The sequence below is a fragment of the Nomascus leucogenys genome, chromosome 16, assembly GCF_006542625.1.
Source record: "Nomascus leucogenys isolate Asia chromosome 16, Asia_NLE_v1, whole genome shotgun sequence".
In the NCBI taxonomy this organism is placed as follows: domain Eukaryota; kingdom Metazoa; phylum Chordata; class Mammalia; order Primates; family Hylobatidae; genus Nomascus; species Nomascus leucogenys.
Genome location: NC_044396.1, coordinates 50,877,718 through 50,898,638, shown reverse-complemented (window position 1 = coordinate 50,898,638; position 20,921 = coordinate 50,877,718). Strand labels below are relative to the sequence as shown.

At 40.5% G+C, this 20,921-nt stretch overlaps 1 protein-coding gene and 1 pseudogene across 1 annotated transcript in view; one reads left to right on the top strand and one right to left on the bottom strand.

The window, feature by feature from the left end:
* Positions 1–20,921, top strand: part of STK3 (serine/threonine kinase 3) — a 359,556-nt gene that overhangs the window by 28,676 nt on the left and 309,959 nt on the right. The gene's annotated exons all lie outside the window — the stretch shown is intronic.
* On the bottom strand, positions 16,806–18,597 carry LOC105739673 (annotated as a pseudogene).

The following is a 20,921-nucleotide window of genomic DNA, read 5'->3' as shown; positions in this document are numbered from 1 at the left end:
AACATTTCTACCACCTCAAAAAGTTGTGTTGTGTTCCTTTGCAGTCAGTTATCTTACTTTCTCTCAGTTTTGGCATGCACCTTTCAGAGTGATGTGTAATGACATACCAGAAAGGCTTCTGGGATTTTGATTCTGATTGACTTGATCTAAGCTCAAATTGGGGAGGATTGAGTTTAAAAATATTGTCTTCCAATCCTTGCACATGATATACTTGTCCTAAGGGAGAGAGAGAGAAGAAAAAGCCATTTGCTGATGGGGGAAGGATAGGAATATTTTTCATTCTGACTCCAGGCAAAAAATCATGTTTCTGATGGGCAAGTAGAAGCAAAAGCTGTCTGCCCTTCAGGTGGGCCAGGAAACCACCCGTTAGCAGCAATTGCTGATAGAGAAGCTGCAATAAGTTATCAGAAGATCTAGTTAAGATAATCGATGAGTGTAGCTGCTATAAACAACAGATTTTCAATGTAGATGAAACAGCTTTCTACTGGAAGATGACGTCATCTAGGACTGTCATAGCTAGGGAAAAGATGTCAGTGGCTGGCTTCAAAGCTTCAAAGTACAGGCTGACTTTCTTGTTAGGGACTAGTGAGGTTGGTTACTTTAAGTTGAAGCCAGTGCTCACTATCAGTCCAGAAATTCGAGGCCTAACTTTTTAATAATTGTCATTCTGACTGGTACAAATGGTATATTATTGTGGTTTTGATTTGCATTTCTCTGATGATTAGTCATGTTGAGCATTTTTTCATATGTTTGGCTACTTGTATGTCTTCTTTTGATGAAAGTTTGTTCATGTCTTTTGCCAATTTTTAAAATGGGATTATTTGCTTTTTACTTTTTGAATTAAGTTTCTTATAGATTCTAGATATTAGACCTTTGTCAGCTGCATAGTTTGCAAATATTTTCTCCTGTAGGTTGTCTGTTTACTCTGTTGAGAGTTTCTTTTGCTGTACAAAAGCAGCTCTTTAGGTTAATTAGGTCCCACTTGTCAGTTTTTTGGTTGCAATTGCTTTTAGTCATAAATTCTTTCCCAAGGCTGATGTCCAGAATGGTGTTTCCTGTTTTATTCTGGGATTCCTACAGTTTGAGGTCTCTGTTTAAATCTTTAATCCATCTTGAGTTAGGGGTCCAGTGTCATTCTTTTGCAAATGGCTAGTCAGCTATCCCAGCACCATTTATTGAATTAAGGAGTCCTTTCCCTATCGCTTTTGTCAATTTTGTTGAAGATCAGATGGCTGTAGGTGTGCAGCTTTATTTCTGGGTTCTCCTTTCAGTTCCATTGGTCTATGTGTCTGTTTTGGTACTGGTACCATGATTTTTTGGTTAAAGTAGCCTTATAGTATAGTTTGAAGTTGGGTAATGTGTTATCTCTGACTTTGTCCTTTTTACTTACAATTGCTTTGGCTATTCTGGCCCTTTTTTGGTTCCATATGAGTTTTAGAATAGTTTTTTTCTAGTTTTGTCAAAAATGATGTTGGTAGCTTGATAGGAATAGTGTTGAATCTGTGGATTCCTTTGGGCCGTGTGGCATTTTAATGATGCTGATTTTTCCACTTCATGAACATGAAGTGTTTTTTATTTTTAAGGATATTGATTTTTCCACTTCATGAACATGAAATGTTTTTCCATTTGTTTGTGTCATCTCTGATTTCTTTCAGCAGCGTTTTGTAGTTCTCCTTGTAGAGATCCTTCATCTCCTTGGTTAGATGTATTCCTAGGTATTTTATTTTATTTTATTTATTTTATTTTATTCTATTCTATTTTATTTTATTTTGTGGCCATTGTAAATGGGATTATGTTCTTGATTTGGCTCTCAGCTGGTACGTTACTGGTGTATAGAAATGCTACTGGTTTTTGTTCATTTTGTATCTTGAAACGTTACTCAAGTAGTTTATCAGTTCCAGGAGCCTTTGGTGGGGCCTTTAAGGTTTTCTAGGTATAGAATCATATTGTCTTTGAAGAGATATTGTTTGCCTTCTCCTTTTTCTATTTGGATGCCTTTTATTTCTTTCTTTTGCCTTATTGTTCTGTCAAGGACTTCCAGTACTGTGTTGAATAGGGGTGCTAAGAGTGGACATCCTTGTCTGATTCCAGTTCTCAAGGGGAATGCTTCCATTTTTTTGCTCATTCAGTATGATGTTGGCTGTGGAGTTGCCATAGATGGCTCTTACTGTTTTGAGATATGTTCCTTTGATGTCTAGTTTGTTCAGAGTTTTTCTTCTTTTTTTTTTTTAATCATGAAGGGATGTTGGATTTTATTGAAAGCTTTTTCCATGTCTGTTGGGATGGTCATATGATTTTAATTTTAAATTCTGTTTATGTGGTGGATCACATTTATTGATTTGCATATGTTGAACCAACCTTGCATCCCAGGAATGAAACTTACTTGGCCACGGTGAATTAGATTTTTGATGTGCTGCTGGATTTGGTTTACTAGTGTATATATATATTTTTTTTGAGACAGAGTTTCGCTCGTCTTGCTCTTGTTGCCCAGGCTGGAGTGCAATGGCGCAATCTCGTCTCACAGCAACCTCTGCCTCCCGGGTTCAAGCGATTCTCCTGCCTCAGCCTCCGGAGTAGCTGGGATTACAGGCATGCACCACCACGCCTGGCTAACTTGTATTTTTTAGTACAGACGGTGTTTCTCCATGTTGGTCGGGCTGGTCTCGAACTCCGGACCTCAGGTGATCTGCCCGCCTCGGCCTCCCAAAGTGCTGGGATTACAGGCATGAGCCACCGTGCCCGGCCTTGGTTTACTAGTATTTTATTGAGGATTTTTGTGTCTGTGTTCATCAGGGATGTTGGTCTGTAGTTTTCCTTTTTCTTTGTGTCTTTGCCAGGTTTTGGTATCATGGTCTGTAGTTTTCTTTTTTCTTTGTGTCTTTGCCAGGTTTCGGTATCAGGGTGATGCATCCTTCAAATGAGTTGCAGTGAGTTCCTCCTTGATTTTTGGAATAGTTTCAGAAGGATTGATAGCAGCTCTTCTTTGTACGTCTGATAGAATTTGGCTGTAAATCCATGTGGTCCAGGGATTTTTTTGGTTGATAAGTTTTTAATTATTGATTCAATTTCAGATTTCAATACTGACGTCTGCGCAGGGTTTCTATTTCTTCCTGATTCAATCTTGGGAGATTGTGGGTTTCCAAGAATTTATCCATTTTCTCTAGGTTTTCTAGTTTGTGTAAATAGGAGTGTTCATAATTGTCCCTAAGGAACTTTTGTATTTCTGTGGTATTGGTTGCTTGTCATCTTTGTCATTTTGATTGTGCTTATTTGAATCTTCTCTCTCCTTTTTCTTTTGTTAATCTAGCTTGCAGTCTATTGGTCTTGTTTTTCCTCTTAGAAAACCAACTTTTTGTTTCATTGATCCTTTGTATTTTTGGTCTTAATTTGATTTAGTTCTTCTTTGCTTTTGTTTCTTCTGCTAGCTTTATGGTTAGTTTGTTCTTTTGTTTCTAGTTCCTCTAGATTGTTGATTTGAGATTTTTCTGATTTTTTGAGGTAGGTGTTTAGTGTTGTAAACTTTCCTCTTTATACTTTTTTGCTGCTTCCCAGAGATTTTGATACTCTGTTTTCATTTATTTCAAAGAACTTTTTGATTTCTGCTTTAATTTAATTGTTTACCCAAAAGTCATTCAGGAGTAAGTTGTTTAATTTCCATGTAATTGTGTGGTTCTGAGAGATCTTCATGGTATTGATTTTTATTTTTATTCCACTATGGTCTGAGAATATGGTTGGTATGATTTTGATTTTTTTTTGAATTAATTGAGATATGTTTTATGGCCGAGCATGTGGTTGATCTTGTAGTATCTTCCATGTGCAGACGAGAACAGTATATGTTCAGTGGTTGATGGATGAAGTAGTCTGCAGATATCTGTTAGGTCCAATTCATCATGTGTTGAATTTAAGTCCAGAATTTCTTTGTTAGTTTTCTGCCTCAGTGGTCAGGCTAATGCATTAGTCAGTGGGCTGTTGAAGTCTCGCACTATTATGTATGGTTGTTTAAGTGTTTTCCTAGGTCTAGAAGTATTTGTTTGCTTGTTTGTTTTGAGACGGTCTCACTCCGATTGCCCAGACTGGAGTGCAGTGGTGCAGTTTTGGCTCCAACCTCCCAGGTTCAGGTGATTCTCCCATGTCAGCTTCCTGAGTAGCTGGGGCTACAGGCTTGTGCCACCACGTCTGGCTAATTTTTTGTATTTTTTGTAGAGATGGGGTTTCTCCATGTTGCCCAGGCTGGTCTTGAACTCCTAGACTCAAGCAATTGGTCTGCCTCAGCATCCTGCAGGGTCTTATTTTTATTTTTTATTAAATTTTTTTTTATTTCCATAAGTTATTGGGGAACAGGTGGTGTTTGGTTACAGGAGTAAGTTCTTCAGTGGTGATTTGTGAGATTTTGTTGCATCCATCACCCGAGCAGTATACACTGTACCCAATTTGTCGTCTTTTATCCCTTACACCCTTCCCACCCTTTCCCCCTGAATCTCCAAAGTCCTTTGTGTCATTCTTATGCCTTTGTGTCCTCGTAGCTTAGCTCCCACATGTCAGTGAGAACATACGATGTTTGGTTTTCTATTCTAGAGTTACTTCACTTAGAATAACAGTCTCCAATCTCCTCTAGGTTGCTGTGAATGCCATTAATTCATTCCTTTTTATGGCTGAGTAGTATTCCATCATATATATACATACACACACACATACACATATATATACACACATGTATACACATATATATACACACACACATACACACACACACATATATATACACACACACACACACATATACAGTTTCTTTATCCAGTCGTTGATTGATGGGCATTTAGGTTGGTTCCACATTTTTGCAATTGCGAACTGTGCTGCTATAAACGTGTGTGCAAGTATCTTTTTCTTATAATGACATCTTTTCCTCTGGGTAGATACCCAGGAGTGGGATTGCTGGAGCAAATGGTAGTTCTACTTTTAGTTCTTTTTTTTTTTTTTTTTTTTTTTTTTTTTTTTTTTGAGACGGAGTTTTGCTGTTGTTGCCCAGGCTGGAGTGCAATGGTGCAATCTCAGCTCACCGCAACGTCCACTTCCTGGGTTAAAGTGATTCTCCTGCCTCAGTCTTCCAAGTAGCTGGGATTACAGGCATGCACCACCACGCCCAGCTAATTTTCTATTTTTTTTAGTAGGGGCGGGGTTTCTCCATGTTGGTCAGGCTGGTGTCGAACTCCTGACCTCAGGTGATCTACCCGCCTCGGCCTCCCAAACTGTTGGGATTACAGGCATGAACCACTGCTCCCAGCCCTCATTTTAGTTCTTTAAGGAATCTCCACACTGTTTTCCATAGTGGTTGTACTAGTTACATTCCCACCAGCAGTGCATAAGTGTTCCCTGTTCACTGCATCCCCAAAAACATCGATTATTTTTTGATTATGGCCATTCTTGCAGAAGTAAGGTGGTATCGCATTTTGGTTTTGATTTGCATTTCTTGATCTATTAGTGATGTTGAGCATTTTTTCCTATGTTTGTTGGCCATTTGTATATCTTCTTTTGAGAATTGTCTATTCATGTCCTTAGCCCACTTTTTGATGGAATTGTTTGTTTTTTTCCTAATTTGTTTGTGTTTGTTTTAGATTCTGGATATTAGTCCTTTGTCAGATGTATAGATTGTGAAGATTTTCTCCCACTCTATGGGTTGTCTGTTTACTCTGCTGACTGTTTCTTTTGCCGTGCAAAAGCTGTTCAGTTTAATTAAGTCCCAGCTATTTATCTTTGTTTTTATTGCATTTGCTTTTGGGTTCTTGGTCATGAAATCATTGCCTAAGCCAATGTCTAGAAGAGTTTTTCCAATGTTATCTTCCAGAATTTTTATAGTTTCAGGTCTTAGATTTAAGTCCTTGATCCATCTTGAGCTGAGTTTTTATAAGGTGAGAGATGAGGATCCACTTTCATTCTTTTACGTGTGGCTTGCTAATTGTCCTAGCACCATTTGTTGAATAGGGTGACCTTTCCCCACTTTGTTTTTGTTTGCTTTGTCGAATATCAGTTGGCTGTTAGGTATTTGGGCTTATTTCTGGGTTCTTTCTGTTCCATTGGTCCATGTGCCTATTTTTATACCAGTGGTGACTGTGGCCTTAGAGTACAGTTTGAAATCAGGTAATGCGATGCCTCCAGATTTGTTCTTTTTACTTAGTCTTGCTTTGGCTATGTGGGCTCTTTTTTGGTTCCATATGAGTTTTAGGATTGTTTTTTCTAATTCTGTGAAGAATGATGGTATTTTGATGGGAATTGCATTGAATTTGTAGATTGCTTTTGGCAGTACGGTCATTATCACAATATTGATTCTACCCATCAATGAGCATGGGATGTGTTTCCATTTGTTTGTGTCATCTATGATTTCTTTCAGCAGTGTTTCGTAGTTTTCATTGTAGAGGTCTTTTACCTCCTTGGTTAGGTGTATTCCTAAGTATTTTATTTTTTTTTGTGGCTGTTGTAAGAGGAGTTAAGTTCTTGATTTGATTCTCAGCTTGGTCGCTGTTGGTGTATAGGAGAGATACTGGTTTGTGTACATTAATTTTGTATCTGGAAACTGCTGAATTCTTTTATCAGTTCTAGGAGCTTTCTGAGGGAGTCTTTAGGGTTTTCTAGGTAAACAATCATATCATCAGCAAACAGCAACAGCTTGACTTCCTCTTAACCGATTTGAATGCCTTTTTTTTTTTTTTTTTTTTTTTTTTTGAGACGGAGTCTCATCCTGTCCCCCAGGCTGGAGTGCAATGGCGCGATCTCAGCTCACTGCAACCTCCGCCTCTGGGGTTCAAGCGATTCTCCTGCCTCAGCCTCCCAAGTAGCTGGGATTACAGGCGCCTGCCACCATGCCCAACTAAGCTTTTGTATTTTTAGTAGAGACGGGGTTTCACCATGTTGGGCAGGCTGGTCTCGAACCCCTGATCTCAGGTGATCCGCCTGCCTTGGCCTCCCAGGTGCCTTGTTCGTAATTTTTAAATTACCATTTCAATCTTGCTGCTTGCTGTCGTTCTGTTCAGGGTATCTAATTCTTCCTGATTTAAGCTAGGAAGGTTTTATCTTTCCAGGAATTTATCTATCTCCTCTAGGTTTTCTAGTTTATGCACATAAAGGGGTTCATAGTAGCCTTGAATGATCTTTTGCATTTCCTTGGTATAGGTTGTAATATCTCCCTTTTCGGTTCTAATTGAGCGTATTTGGATTTTCTTTCTTCTTTTCTTGGTAATCTTGTTAATGTACTGTTAATTTTATTTTATCTTTTCAAAGAACCAGCTTTTTGTTTCATTTATCTTTTGTATTTTTTTTTGTTTCAATTTAATTTTTTTCTGCTCTGATCTTGGTTATTTCCTTTCTTCTACTGGGTTTGGGTTTGGTTTGTTCTTGGTTCTCTAGTTCCTTAAGGTGTGGCCTTAGATTGTCTGTGCTCTTTCAGACTTTTTGATGTAGGCGTTTAGGGTTGTGAACTTTCCTCTAAGCACTGCCTTTGCTGTATCCCAGAGGTTTTGATAGGTTGTGTCACTATTGTTGTTCAGTTCGAAGAATTTTTAAATTTCCATCTTGATTTCATTTTTGACCCAATGATCATTCAAAAGCAGGTTATTTAATTTCCATGTATTTGCATGATTTTGAAGGTTCCTTTTAGAGTTGATTTCCCATTTTATTCCACTATGGTCTGAGAGAGTACTTGATATAATTTCAGTTTTCTTAAATTTATTGAGTCTCGTTTTGTGGCCTCTCATATGGTCTATCTTGGAGAAAGTTCCATGTGCTGTTGAATAGAATATATATTCTGCAGTTGTTGAGTAGAATGTTCTGTATATATCTGTTAAGTCCATTTGTTCCAGGGTATAGTTTAAATCCATTGTTTCTTTGTTGACTTTCTGTGTTGATGACCTGTCTAGTGCTGTCAGTGTAGTTTTGAAGTCCCCCACTATTATAGTTGCTGTCTCATTTCTTAAGTCTATTAGTAATTGTTTTATAAATTTGGGAGCTCCAGTGTTAGATGCATATATATTTAAGATTGTGATATTTTCCTGTTGGACAAGGCCTTTTATCATTATATAATGACTCTCTGTCTTTTTAAAAGGCTGTTGCTTTAAAGTTTGTTTTGTCTGGTATAAGAATAGCTATTCCTACTCGCTTTTGGTGTCCATTTGCATGGAATGTCTTTTTCCACCCCTTTTTACCTTAAGTTTATGTGAGTCCTTATGTGTCAGGTGTGTTTCTTGAAGGCAGCAGATGGTTGGTGAATTCTTATCCGTTCTGCAATTTTATATATATATATATATATATGTATTTTTTTGTTGTTTGTTTTCTGAGATGGAGTCTTACTCCATCACCCAGGCTGGAGTGCAGTGGTATAATCAGGGCTCACTGCAACCTCCGCCTCCCGGGTTCAAGCAGTTCTCCTGTCTCAGCCCCCCGAGTAGCTGGGATTATAGGCGTGCACCACCACGCCCAGCTAATTTTTGTATTTTTAGTAGAGACAGGGTTTCACCATGTTGTCCAGGCTGGTCTCGAACTCCTGGCCTTGTGATCTGCCTGCCTCGGCCTCCCAGTGTTGAGATTACAGGCATGAGCCACCATGCCCAGCCAATTCTGTATCTTTTAAGTGGAATGTTTAGGCTATTTACATTCAGCGTTGGTATTGAGATGTGAGGTATCATTCCACTCATGCGATTTGTTGCCTGTATACCTTGGTTTTCTTGTTTTGTTTTTTAAATTGTATTTTTGTTTTGTAGGTCCTGTGAGATTTATGCTTTAAAGGGGTTCTGTTTTGATGTGTTTCCTGGCTTTGTTTCAAGATTTAGAGCTCCTTTTAGCAGTTTTTGTAATGCTGGCTTGGTAGTGGCAAATTCTCTCAGCATTTGTCTGTCTGAAAAAGACTGTATCTTTCTGTCATTTATGTAGCTTAGTTTCGCTGGGTGCAAAATTCTTGGCTGATAATTGTTTTGTTTGAGGAGGCTGAAGACAGGGCTGCAATCCCTTCTAGCTTGTAAAGTTTTTGCTGAGAAATCTGCTGCTAATCTGATAGGTTTTCCTTTAAAGATTACCTGGTGCTTTTTCCTCATGGCTCTTAAGATTCTTTTCTTTGTCTTAACTTTAGATAATTTGATGACAGTGTGTCTAGGCAATGATCTTTTTGCGATGAATTCCCCAGGTGTTCTTTGAGCTTCTTGTATTTGGATGTCTAGGTCTCTATCAAGGCCGAGAAATTTTCCTCAATTATTCCCCCAAATGTATTTTCCAGACTTTTAGATTTATCTTCTTTCTCAGGAATGCTGATTATACTTAGGTTTGGTCGTTTGACATAATCCCAGACTTCTTGGAGGCTTTGTCCATATTTTCTTATTCTTTTTCCCTTGTCTTCGTTGGATTGGGTTAATTCAAAAACCTTGTCTTTGAGCTCTCAAGTTCGTTCTTCTGCTTGTTTGATTCTGTTGCTGAGACTGTCCAGAGCATTTTGCATTTCTGTAAATGTGTCCATTGTTTCCTGAAGTTTTTTTATTTATCCTATTTCATTAAATATCTCTTCCTTCAGTTCTTTTTTTTTTTTTTTTTTTTGAGATGGAGTCTCGCTCTGTTGCCGGACTGGAGTGCAGTGGTATGACCTCGGCTCACTGCAACCTCCAGCTCCTGGGTTCAGGTGATTCTCCTGCCTCAGCCTCCCGAGTAGCTGGGACTACAGGCACGCACCACCACGCCAAGCTAATTTTTGTATTTTTAGTAGAGACGGGGTTTCACCATGTTGGCCAGGAAGGTCTCGATCTCCTGACCTCTTGATCTGCCTGTCTTGGCCTCTCAAAGTGCTGGGATTACAGGCGTGAGCCACTGCACCTGGCCCAGTTCTTGTATCATTTTTTTATTATGTTGAGTTTTGCCTTTCTCTGGTGCTTCCCTGATTAATTTAATAACTAACCTTCTGAATTCTTTTTTAGGTAAATCAGGGATTTCTTCTTGGTTTAGATCCATTGCTGGTGAGCTAGTGTGATTTTTTTTGGGGTGTTAAAGAACCTTGTTTAGTCATATTACCAGAGTTGGCTTTCTGCTTTCTTTTCATCTGGGTAGGCTCTTTCAGAGGGAAGGTCTAGGGCTCAAGGCTGTTGTTCAGTTTCTTCTTTCCCACAGGATATTTCCTTGATGTAATACTTTCCCGCTTTTCCTAGGGATGTGGCTCCTTGAGAGCCGGGCTGTAGTGATTGTTATCTCTCTTCTTAATCTAGCCACCCAGCAAGTCTAACAGGCTCTGGGCTGGTACTGGGGATTGCTGTGGATACCAGCACCTGATCTGGTGGAAGTGGTAGGGGGGTAAAATGGACTCTGTGAGGGTCCTTAGCTTTGGTTGATTAATGCACTATTTTTGTGCTGGTTGGCCTTCTGCTGGGAGGTGGCGCTTTCAAGAGAGAGCATCAGCTGTGGTAGTATGGGGAAGAACTTACATTGGGCTTTGTCTTTAGTTACTAGGGTGGGTAGGAAAGGACCATTAGGTGGGGGCAGGATTAGGTGTGTCTGAGCTCCGACTCTCCTTGGGCAGGTCTTGCTGTGGCTGCTCTGGGGAATGGGGATGAGGTTCTCAGGTCAATTGGAGTTATATTCCTAGGAGGATTATGGCTGCCTCTGCTGTCACGCAGGTCGTCAGGGAAGTGGGGGAAAGCCGGCGGTCACAGGCCTCAACTAGTTCCAACACAATCCAGCGGGCTTGTCTCACTCCCATTGTGTCTTCCCAACAGCACTGAGTCTACTTTCAGGCAGTGGGCGAGCAGGGCTGAGAACTTGCCCCTGGCTACTCTCTTCCTAGCTGTGAAAGCAAGTAGGGCTTTCGTTCCCTCGCCTATGGGATCTGCACACTGGATTCATGCCCTCCCAAGTTCTGGCCAGGAGACTTCAAACTGTTAAAAAATTCAGCTGGAGGTTTCCTTCTCCCGGTGGCCTTTTCCCAGTGCCTCTGGCAGCCCTCCTCAAGGACCCCTGTGAGGCAAGGCAGAAGTGGCTTGCTAGGGGAGCCAGCGAGCCCACAGGGCTTTTCCCTCTGCTTCCTGTACTCCTGTGTATTTCACTTGGCTCTTTAAATTGTCTCAGCTCCAGGTGAGGTCTGAATCTTCTCCCATAATCTAGACCTTCAGGTTCCCCAGTTGGGGGTGTGTGTTTGGGGGCGGACAATCTCCCTTTCCCACTTCCACAGCTTGGGCACTCACAATATTTGGGGAGTCTGCCAGGTCCTGTAGGAGCAGTCCACTTCCTTCAGAGGGTCTCTGGGTTTTCTTGGCTTTCCTAATGTATTCCTGCAGTCATTCTGGAGCAAAAGTTCAAGATGTGAGCCTCCACACGCTGCTCTGAGTGGGTGGTGCAATCTAGTCCTGCGTCCTGTCTGCCATGATATCTGGGTCTTGTTTTTAAATCCAACTTGCCACTTTACCTTTAATGTGGAATGTTTAGACCATTTATATTCAAGGTTAATATCGAAATGTGAGATTTTGGCCAGGCGCAGTGGCTCATGCCTGTAATCCCAGCACTTCGGGAGGCCAAGGTGGGTGGATCATCTGAGGTCGGGAGTTCAAGACCAGCCTGACCAACATGGAGAAACCCCGTCTCTACTAAAAATACAAAATTAGCTGGATGTGGTGGCACATGCCTGTAATATCAGCCACTTGGGAGGCTGAGGCAGGAGAATCGCTTGAACCCAGGAGGCGGAGGTTGCGGTGAGCCAAGATCGTGCCATTGCAGTCCAGCCTGGGCAACAAGAGCGAAACTCTGTCTCAAAAAAAAAAAAAAAAAAAAAAAAAAAAAAAAAAAAAGGAATGTGAGGTTTTGATCCTATCATGAAGTCGTTAGCTGGTTGTTTTGTAGATTGTATTGTGTGGTTGCTTTATAGGGTCTGTGGGCTATGTACTTAAGTGTGTTTTTGTAGTAGCAGGTATCATTCTTTTGTTTCCATGTTTAGACCTCCCTTAAGGATCTCTTGTAATGTTGGGTCTAGCGGTAATGAATTCTGTTAGTGCTTGCTTGTTTGGAAAATATGTTATTTTTCTTCTGCTTATGAAGCTTAATTTGTGGGGGGGATATGAAATTCTTGGTTGGAATTTCTTTTCTTTTAGAATGCTGAAAATTGGCTGGGTGCAGTGGCTCACACCTGTAATCCCAGCACCATTTTGGAGGCCAAGGTGGGCAGATTGCTTGAGGTCAGGAGTTTGAGACCAGCCTGGCCAAAATGATGAAACCCTGTCTCTACTAAAAATATAAAAATTAGCTGGGCATGGTGCCACACACCTGTAATCTTAGCTGCTTGGGAGGCTGAGGCATGAGAATCGCTTGAACCCAGGAGGCAGAGGTTCAGTGAGCCGAGATCACATCACTGCACTCCAGCCTGGGTGACAGAGCAAGACTTCATCTCAAAAAACAAAACAAAACAAAAAAAAACCATGCTGAAAATAATCCCCCTAGTTTCTCCTAGCTTGTAAAATTTCTACTGAGAAGTACACTGTTAGCCTGATGGGGTTTCCTTTGTATGTAATCTGACCTTTTTCTTTAAGATTTTTTTTTTTCTTTAACATTGACCTTGGACGGCCTGGTGAGTATATGCCTCGGTGGTGTTCATTTTGTATGTTATCTCACAAGTGTTGTCTGGATTTGTATATTATCTCACAGGTGTTGTCTGGATTTGTTGTATCTGGATGTCTACTACTCTAGCAAGATTAGGGAAATTTTTTTGAGTTAGTTCCTCAAATATGTTTTCCAGGTTGTTTGCTTTTTCTCCTTCTGTATCATGAATGCTAATAATTTATAGGTTTGAGTGCTTTACATAATCCTGTATTTCTTAAAGACTTTGTTCAATTTTAAAGGTTCATTTACCTCTATTTTTGTTGACTGGGTTAGTTCAAAAGATCAGCCTTCATTCCTTTCTTCTTTTTTCCTTTTGTTCGTCTGTTTTGCAGTGATGTGATCATGGCTCACTGCAGCCTTGAACTCCTAGGCTCAGGTGATCCTTTCACCCCAGCCTCCCAAGTAGCTAGAACTATAGGTGCAAACCACCATGCCCAGCTAATTTTTAAATTTCTTTGTAAAGACATGGTCTCAAGCTCCTTGGCTCAAATGATCTTCCTACCTCATCCTCCTCAAGTGTTGGGATTATAGGCATGAGCCATCACGCCTGGCTTGAAATTCTTTCTTTTGCTTGGTCCAGTCTATTGATAAAGCTTTCAGTTATATTTTGAAATTTCTTAAGTAAACCTTTTTCAGTTCCAGAAGCTCCGATTGATTTCTTTTAAAGATCTTTGCCTCTTATTTCCTGGATTTCCTTTGAAGTTTTATAGTATTGATTTTTAATCTTGTCTTGGATCTCTGAGCTTCCTTGCAACCCATGCTTTGAGTTCTTTCTCATTTCTGAGTGTCCTTTTTGGTTGGGGACCATTGCTGGAGAGCTAGTGTGATCCTTTTGTGGTGGCACTACATTCAGATTTTTTCATGGTGCCAGTATTCTTGCACTGGTTTCTTCCAATCTGGAGACACTGGCACTGCTAATTTTTGTAATTATTTTCGTACTGGTAGAATTTTTTCTTTCTTTTCTTACAATGTTGTTTTTTTCTTCTTTCCCATTCCCCTTCTCCTTAGGGGGTGGGAGTGGAAATAATGCTGTGTAGAGTCTTTTGGCTTTGTTTTTATAGTCCTATGTACTTCAGTTGGCAGGTTTTATATTGGACTGTGTAGTTTGGCCTATAAGCCAGTAGAAGGCGCTTACGGGTAAGAGCTAGGTGTTGCCAGTGTGACTGGGTATATATTTGATCCTTGTTTACTGGGAGCAGCTCTCCATTGCTTCAGGCAGTGGGCTGATTTGTGGAGTGTACAGTGGTCTGAGTTTCCTGCTCAGCCCTGAGGGGGCAGAGGGCAAGATATGCAGGGCTGGACTGGGCAGGTTCACCGCCAGGTCCTCCAATGGCAAGCACAAGCATCAGCGCATAGGGAGAATCCAGTGGGTAGTCACCAAGCACCCAGAGGTGTACCTGGGTATGAAGCTGGGAGACCTCCTTGGCCCTAAGTTCTCTGCACAGGGATGGGTGGCAGCTTAAACTCCTAATCCTGAAGAGTAGGTGCTCCAGATGGCTGCACATCTGCCTGGGCATGAAGTGGAAAGGGTCCCCCTGCTACCCTGCCACCACTAAGATGTCTGCAGAGGAGGGTTGGGGTGATGTAGCCTGCTGAACCAGGCAAGCAGGTGCTCTGAATGCCTGGAGATATGCCTGGGCATGAAGCAGGGAGGGCCTCCCTGTACCCAGATCTCTTCATAGGAAGAGTGGCATGGCCCAAGATGCCAATTTGGGCAAATAGGTACTTTGAATATCTGGAGATCTTCTTGGGCAATGGAGTGGAAGGGCCCTGCTGCACCATAATCTATGTACAGAAGGATGGAGCAGTTCAGGCTGCTGATCCAGGGGAGTGGGTGCTCTGAATGCCTGGGAGATCTGTCTTAAGTGTGAAGCAGAGAGGGCCTCCCTACACTAGGATCTCTGCACAGGAAGGGTGAGGCAGGTCAGGCTGCTGATTCAGGTAGGCAGATGCTCTGAATGCCTGGAGATTTGCCTGGGCACGGAGCAGAGAGGGCCCCCCTGCACAGAATCTCTGCACAGGAAAAGTGGGGCAACTCAATCTGCTAGTCCATGTGAGCAGGTGCATCAGATGCCTGGGTATCTGTCTCCATGTAGAGTGGAGAGGGCCCCACTGTACCACAATCTATGCACAGGAAGGGTAAGGCAACTCAGACTGCGGATGCAGGTGAGGGGGTGCTCTGAATACCTCTAGATCTGCCTGCATGTGGAGCAAAGAGGCCTCCACTGTGCCATGATCTATATCCATGAAGGGTGAGGTGGTTCAGCCTGCTTGTCCAGGCAAACAGTTGCTCCAAATGCCTGGATTTTTGCCAGGGAGTAGAGCAGAGAGGGCCCTGCTGCACCACATTCTCAGGGGAACAGGCCGTGGCAACCAGCCATGGCACATGCAGACCAGTTCCAGGTTGCTAAGCTGGATCTGGCTCCAAGTCTGGTTGTCCGAGAGAAACTATAGCTGTAGCAGCTCTTCTCTCATCCTTGACCTGCAGTGGAGGAGAGCACAATCCCAGCACCTACTGCTGAGGCACCAACTACAGTGTGACTGTGAAGACCTCTGTCCTGCTCCAGAGTCAGAAGCCTATGTGGACATGCTACTGGGTTGCCAAAGAATGGTTGACTTGCATGCACCCACATTTAAAATGGCGTCCTGCTCTCCATCCTGCGTCTGGGAAATGCCAGTAGCTTTTCCGAGTGTCTGTCCCTCACAGCATCTCCAAACCAGCTTGTCCCCAAGTTAGATCCAGGGCTTGGAAGAAACAAAGTGCTCTTTCTTGACCTGGGTTGCTCAGATCTCCAGTGGAAAAGTGAGTCACAGAAGGAGGCTTTCTGACTGTCTTGCATACTTGGGCTTCCCTCACTTTTATCAGTTGGATGCCATCATAGGGGCTGTTTGTGTTTGTGTGTCTTCCTTGGATCTGGGGTGTCCGTCTCAATTCCAGTGGATTCCTGTTCTCCTTTGTGAATTAAAGCTCTCAGAGTTGACCTTTGTACACTGTCTTGCTATTTCCAAGTGAATGAGGCCCACTAAAAGCCTCAATCTGCCATCTTGGAAATAAAAAAGGATTTAGAATATTCCATAATCTTAATTGAGAAAGCAGTGGCAGGGTTTGAGAGGATTGATTCCAATTTTGAAAGTTCTACTTTTGAGTAAGATGCATCAAACAGCATCCCGTGCTGTAGAGAAATCTTTTGGGAAGGAAGAATTAATTGATGTGGCAAACTTCATTGTTGTCTTATTTTAAGAAATTTCCACAGCTAACCCAACCTTTCGCAACCACCACCCTGATCAGGCAGAAGCTATCAACATAGAGGCGAGACTCTCCACCAGCAAAAAGATTTTGATTCGTTGTAGGCTCAGATGATCATTGGCATTTTTAGCAATAAAGTGTTTAAAATCTTTTTTATTTTTAATTTTTATGGATACATAGTAGGTGCATATATTGGGTACATGAGATATTTTGACACAGGCATATAACGTGTAACAATCATCAGGGCATAGTGGGTATCCTTCACCTCAAACATTATTTTTATATTAAGATATGTACATTGTTTTTTCAGACATAATGCTATTGTACACGTAATAGACTACAGGATAGTGTAAACATTTATATGTCCTGGGAAAACAAACATTTTTGTGTTATTTGCTTTATTGTGGTATTTGCTTTATTGTTGTGGTCTGGAACCGAACCTGCAGTATCTCTGAGATATGCCTATATGTCTTTCCTGTGACTGCTTTTAGTATTCTTTCTCACTGATGTTCAGCAATTTGATCATCATATATCTTGGTTCTCTCTCTCTCTCCCTCTCCTTCTCTCTCTCTTTGTGTGTTTTATCTTTTCAAGTTTGTTGAATTTGATGCATCTGTGTGGGTTTATGGTTTACATAAAATTTGGAAAATGTTTCTTCTTATTTCCCTCCTTCCTTTCCTTACTTTTCTTTCCTTACTTCCCGTCCCATTTGTTTCTTTTTCATGTGGGAGTCAGGCTTTTTGTTTCTTCCTTTATTTAAATAACATTTTTTCCTTTTCAAATGATTTCATCTTTTGTGCTGTACTGTCTAATCTCCTTTTAATCTTATTCAAAAATTTTATTTCAGATATTTTATTTTATTTTTTTTTAGCAGATAAAGGCCTTGTTGTATTTTAATGATTGATCTGTATAATCACCAAGACCAGTACGTACAGAGAAGAAAAGGGGAGCTTTATTTCCTCGTCTCTTCCTCATTGGACAAAGTCTTGATGCTCTCTTCCTTCTTGGCCTGGAGGCGCTCTTCATGGTACTTACATGCTTCCTTGATCTTAGACCAGCAGGCCTCTGCCTGGTCAGCCAGGAGCGTCTTGTGGGCCTTTGTGCCTTCAGCAGGTGGATGTGTTCCATGAGAATCCACCTGTTTTTGAACACACTCCCCTTTACCTTCAGGTACAGGCTGTGATACATGTGGTGATCAGTCTTTTTAGATTCACAGTATCTTTGAGCAGCTGATGCAGAATTCCTATTCTCCTCACCCAGGTTACCTTCTCTGGCATTTGAGTATTGGCTGTACCCTTTTTGTTTACCTATGCCCATGTACCTGCCCTTCTGGCAGGCCAAGGTGCTTTTCTGGCAGTGAGCCCAGGAACGGACAGTCACAGGCTTATGGATAATCAGCCCATCTTTGATCAGCTTCTGGATCTGCTGACAGGAGTTGGCATGGCCGATTTCATTGGTCTCATTGGTGTCCAGCCAGATCTTCTTTTTGCCACAGCAGAGGACACTAGAGGCAAGCCTCTTCTGAAGCCTTGAAAATACTCACAGCTTCTGCTGCAGCAACGAAAGCAAATATTTTATTTTTTATCTCTTACATTTCCATTTATCTTTCCCCCTACCTTCCATTTCCTTTAACATCTGTTAGTATGTGAAAGTATATTCGTAAGAGTTTTTTATAAGATATTTATCAATTTCACCACCTCTGTTGTTTCTGGGTCTGTTTTATTGACTAATTTTTCTCTTTATGAGTTATAGTTCCTGATTACTCATAGGTTTAATAATTTTTTATTTTTTTTTTGACATTGTTAATTTTACATTTGTGAATGTTGAATTTTGTTTTGCTTAAGAAGTTACAGACTTATTCTGGTAGGCAGTTAAGAAAGTTGTCTTGTGGTTTGGCTTGATGCTTTTGAGGTTAGTTTTTAAGCTCCTCTAGGGAGAATCTGGAATATCCTTTATCTTTTGGTAATATAATCTCCTTTCTAAAATAATGCTGTTCTGAGTTCTTTTCTGAATGACCTTTATATTCGTGGAGTTCTTTCAACTCTGGATAGTGGGAAAGATTCCCTGCCTTGTGATATTTTGTGATAAATTGCCTCGTCTGGGAATTTTGCTTTTTATTGCTCCCTGGTCATTTTTTTTCCCCTTAAGAAACTGGTTTTGCTGGGCTTTGAGGAGTGTTTTGTAAGTATGCACAGATTGGCATTTCATGGAAACCTCTGGATAGACTGCTGAACGTTTTCCTTGCATAGCTCCCTTCTCCCGATACTCTGTAATGGAATTTCTATTTGCCTTGATTCCTCACCAAACTCTAAGCTCTATTTCTTCAACTCAGCAAAATTGCTTGGTTCTCTTTGAGTTCTTCTTTTCCTGTGCTACAGTCTGACATAGTCTCTAGATCTAAAGCCTGGGCGATGGCAGGGCTCATCTTATTTCTTCTCCTTCTCTTGGGGACCTCAGTATATCCAGTTCTGGAATGCCTAATAGCCAGCATCTGAAAATAGTTTCTTACATTTTGTTGAGTTTTGTAGCTATTTACAGCTGACAGATAATTCTGCTTCCTGTCACACCTGGTGGCTAGAAGTGGAAGTTCTACAATGGATACTTAAACTTTGAAGCTGCTTGAACTTTTGGCAGCTTTTGATGTAGCCAAATATTACCTTCTTGTGCTTCATGACCTCATTTCTGAAATATTGATGTTTCCTTGATACGTGTTTTGTGTTTGACTCTTACTTTTTCTTAGACATTTTCTTGATGATTTTGTCTCTTCTGAAGGCTTTAAGCTATGTGCTGATGACACCAGAAATTATATTTCTAGTTCAAATCTCTCCTGAGATTTGTAAATCCAGTTGCTTACCGGAAATCTACTTTTAGTTGACTAGAATTGAGCCCATCTTGTTCCCCTGCAGACTTTTTTTTTTCCTGTGTTTCTTACCTTAGTAAATGGTATTACCATCTACTCATTTGCAAAAACAAAATAATGACATTTTTTGTATGGCAAAAAATCAAATAGACTGCAAAATTAAAAACTTATAAGTGAAGTCAAAATCCAAATGAAAATGTTTATAATCTCAAAAAAAGGGCTAGTTTCCTTTATATACAGATAAGAAAAGGACTGAAAACCCAGTGGAAAAATGAGCAGAGAACAAGCAGGTGATTTAGTTTCTTAATCATATGAAAAGATGGTCAACTTCACTCATAATAATACAAGTTAAGTCTACACTGAGCTAATAAGTTTTCATCACAGATTGGCTAAAATCCAAATAATTTCATTAAATACTCTATTGGTGGAACTGTGGGAAAGAAGGGCTGTAATGTATTACTTGTTGGAGAATAAATTGGTAAAAACTCTATGGAGGACAACCTGCTGAAATCAGTATATATGTATATATATTTATATAACATACAATTATAATAGGTAAAATATACCATAATGTAATCAATAATTTTAATAATTACCATATAGTTATTACAATAGTGATCTTATGTTATACTACATTATTAAAATTATATTATTACATGATTATATACTTGTTTGTCAGTATATCTACCTTTATATTTATGTGTGTGTGAATGTGTCTGTATTCTCAGTTTCATTTCTGGGAATTTATACATATATACTAGCACATGACTTATTCATTCATTGACTTATATATAAGGTTATATATATTCATTCATTGACTTATATATAAGGTTACTCATTGCAGCATTGTTTATCGTATCAAAAGAGAACCTGGATGTCCATAAGCAAGAGACTGGGCAAGTAAGATATGCTGTATCTCTGTAATTGAACAGGATGCAGCTGTAAAAAAGAACATTGATGCTTTATTCAGGTTGAGAAACCCTTATCTGAGATGCTTGGGACCATAAATGTTTCAGATTTCTGAATTTTTTTTTGTTTGTTTTTTGGAGTATTTGCATATACATAATGAGATATTTTGGGGCTGGGACCCAAGGCCAAACCTGAAATTTGTTTTGTATATACCTTATGCACATAGCCTGTAGGTAATGTTATACAATATTTTAAGTAATTTTCTGCATGAAACAAAGTTTGCGTACATTGAACCATCACAAAGCAAAGGTGTCACTATCTCAGCCACCCATGTGGACAGTCTGTGGAGTTGTTTGGCATCACCTTCATTTCTGACTCTGAATTTACATGCTACTGATAAGCAATCATTTTCTTATACTTGCTCATGCATAAATACTTAACTGCAAAAAACATGGCATAACATTAATACAGTGGAAAGAAAAATATGTTCAGGGTAATGAAATAGCACAGTAGCATTACCAGAATACCTGTATCAGCTTTTAAACAACAGGAACAACAAACAACGGCAGGCTTTTAGTTTTCACCTATGATGCTGATTTTTGATTGAAAGGTTACTACTATACACTGTGTGGTTTTTTTTTTTAGGTGAGAAGAAACATCAGAAGCAGCTGAGGGACCAGGAAATAGGTCCGCTAGGGATAAGGAAACATTCTGCTGGATGGCTTTTTAAAATGTTTCCTCTAGAATCGTCTGCCTCATTAACAATGGCTTGTGTCTTAGAAGTCTCTCTTTGATGTTATAAAGTGATGTTATTTCTTGTTCTGTTAAGAATGCACTCTACTTTAGTCCTAAAATAAGCCCATCACACCATGTCGTCTTCTGGCACTTTTTCTGCAATGTTAACATCATCTTCATTGTCATTACTACTACCATAACCTTGATTCAGAACCATTTCTGCTATTTCTTTTTTCTTTTTTTGAGATAGGGTCTAACTCTGCCACCCAGGCTGGAGTGCAGTGGCGTGATCTCGGCTCACTGCAACCTCCACCTCCCAGGCTCAGTCTCCCAAGTAGCTGGGACCACAGGCATGTGCCATCATGCCCACCAAACGTTTTGTATTTTTTAATAGAGACAAGGTTTTGCCGTGTTTGCCCAGGCTGGTCTCATACTCCTGAGCTCAAGGGATACACCTACCTCGGCCTCCCAAAGTGCTGGAATACAGGCGTGAGCCACTGTGCCCAGCCCATTTCTGCTATTTTACCATTGGTCAATGAATGAGCAGCTGGAGACTCCTTATCA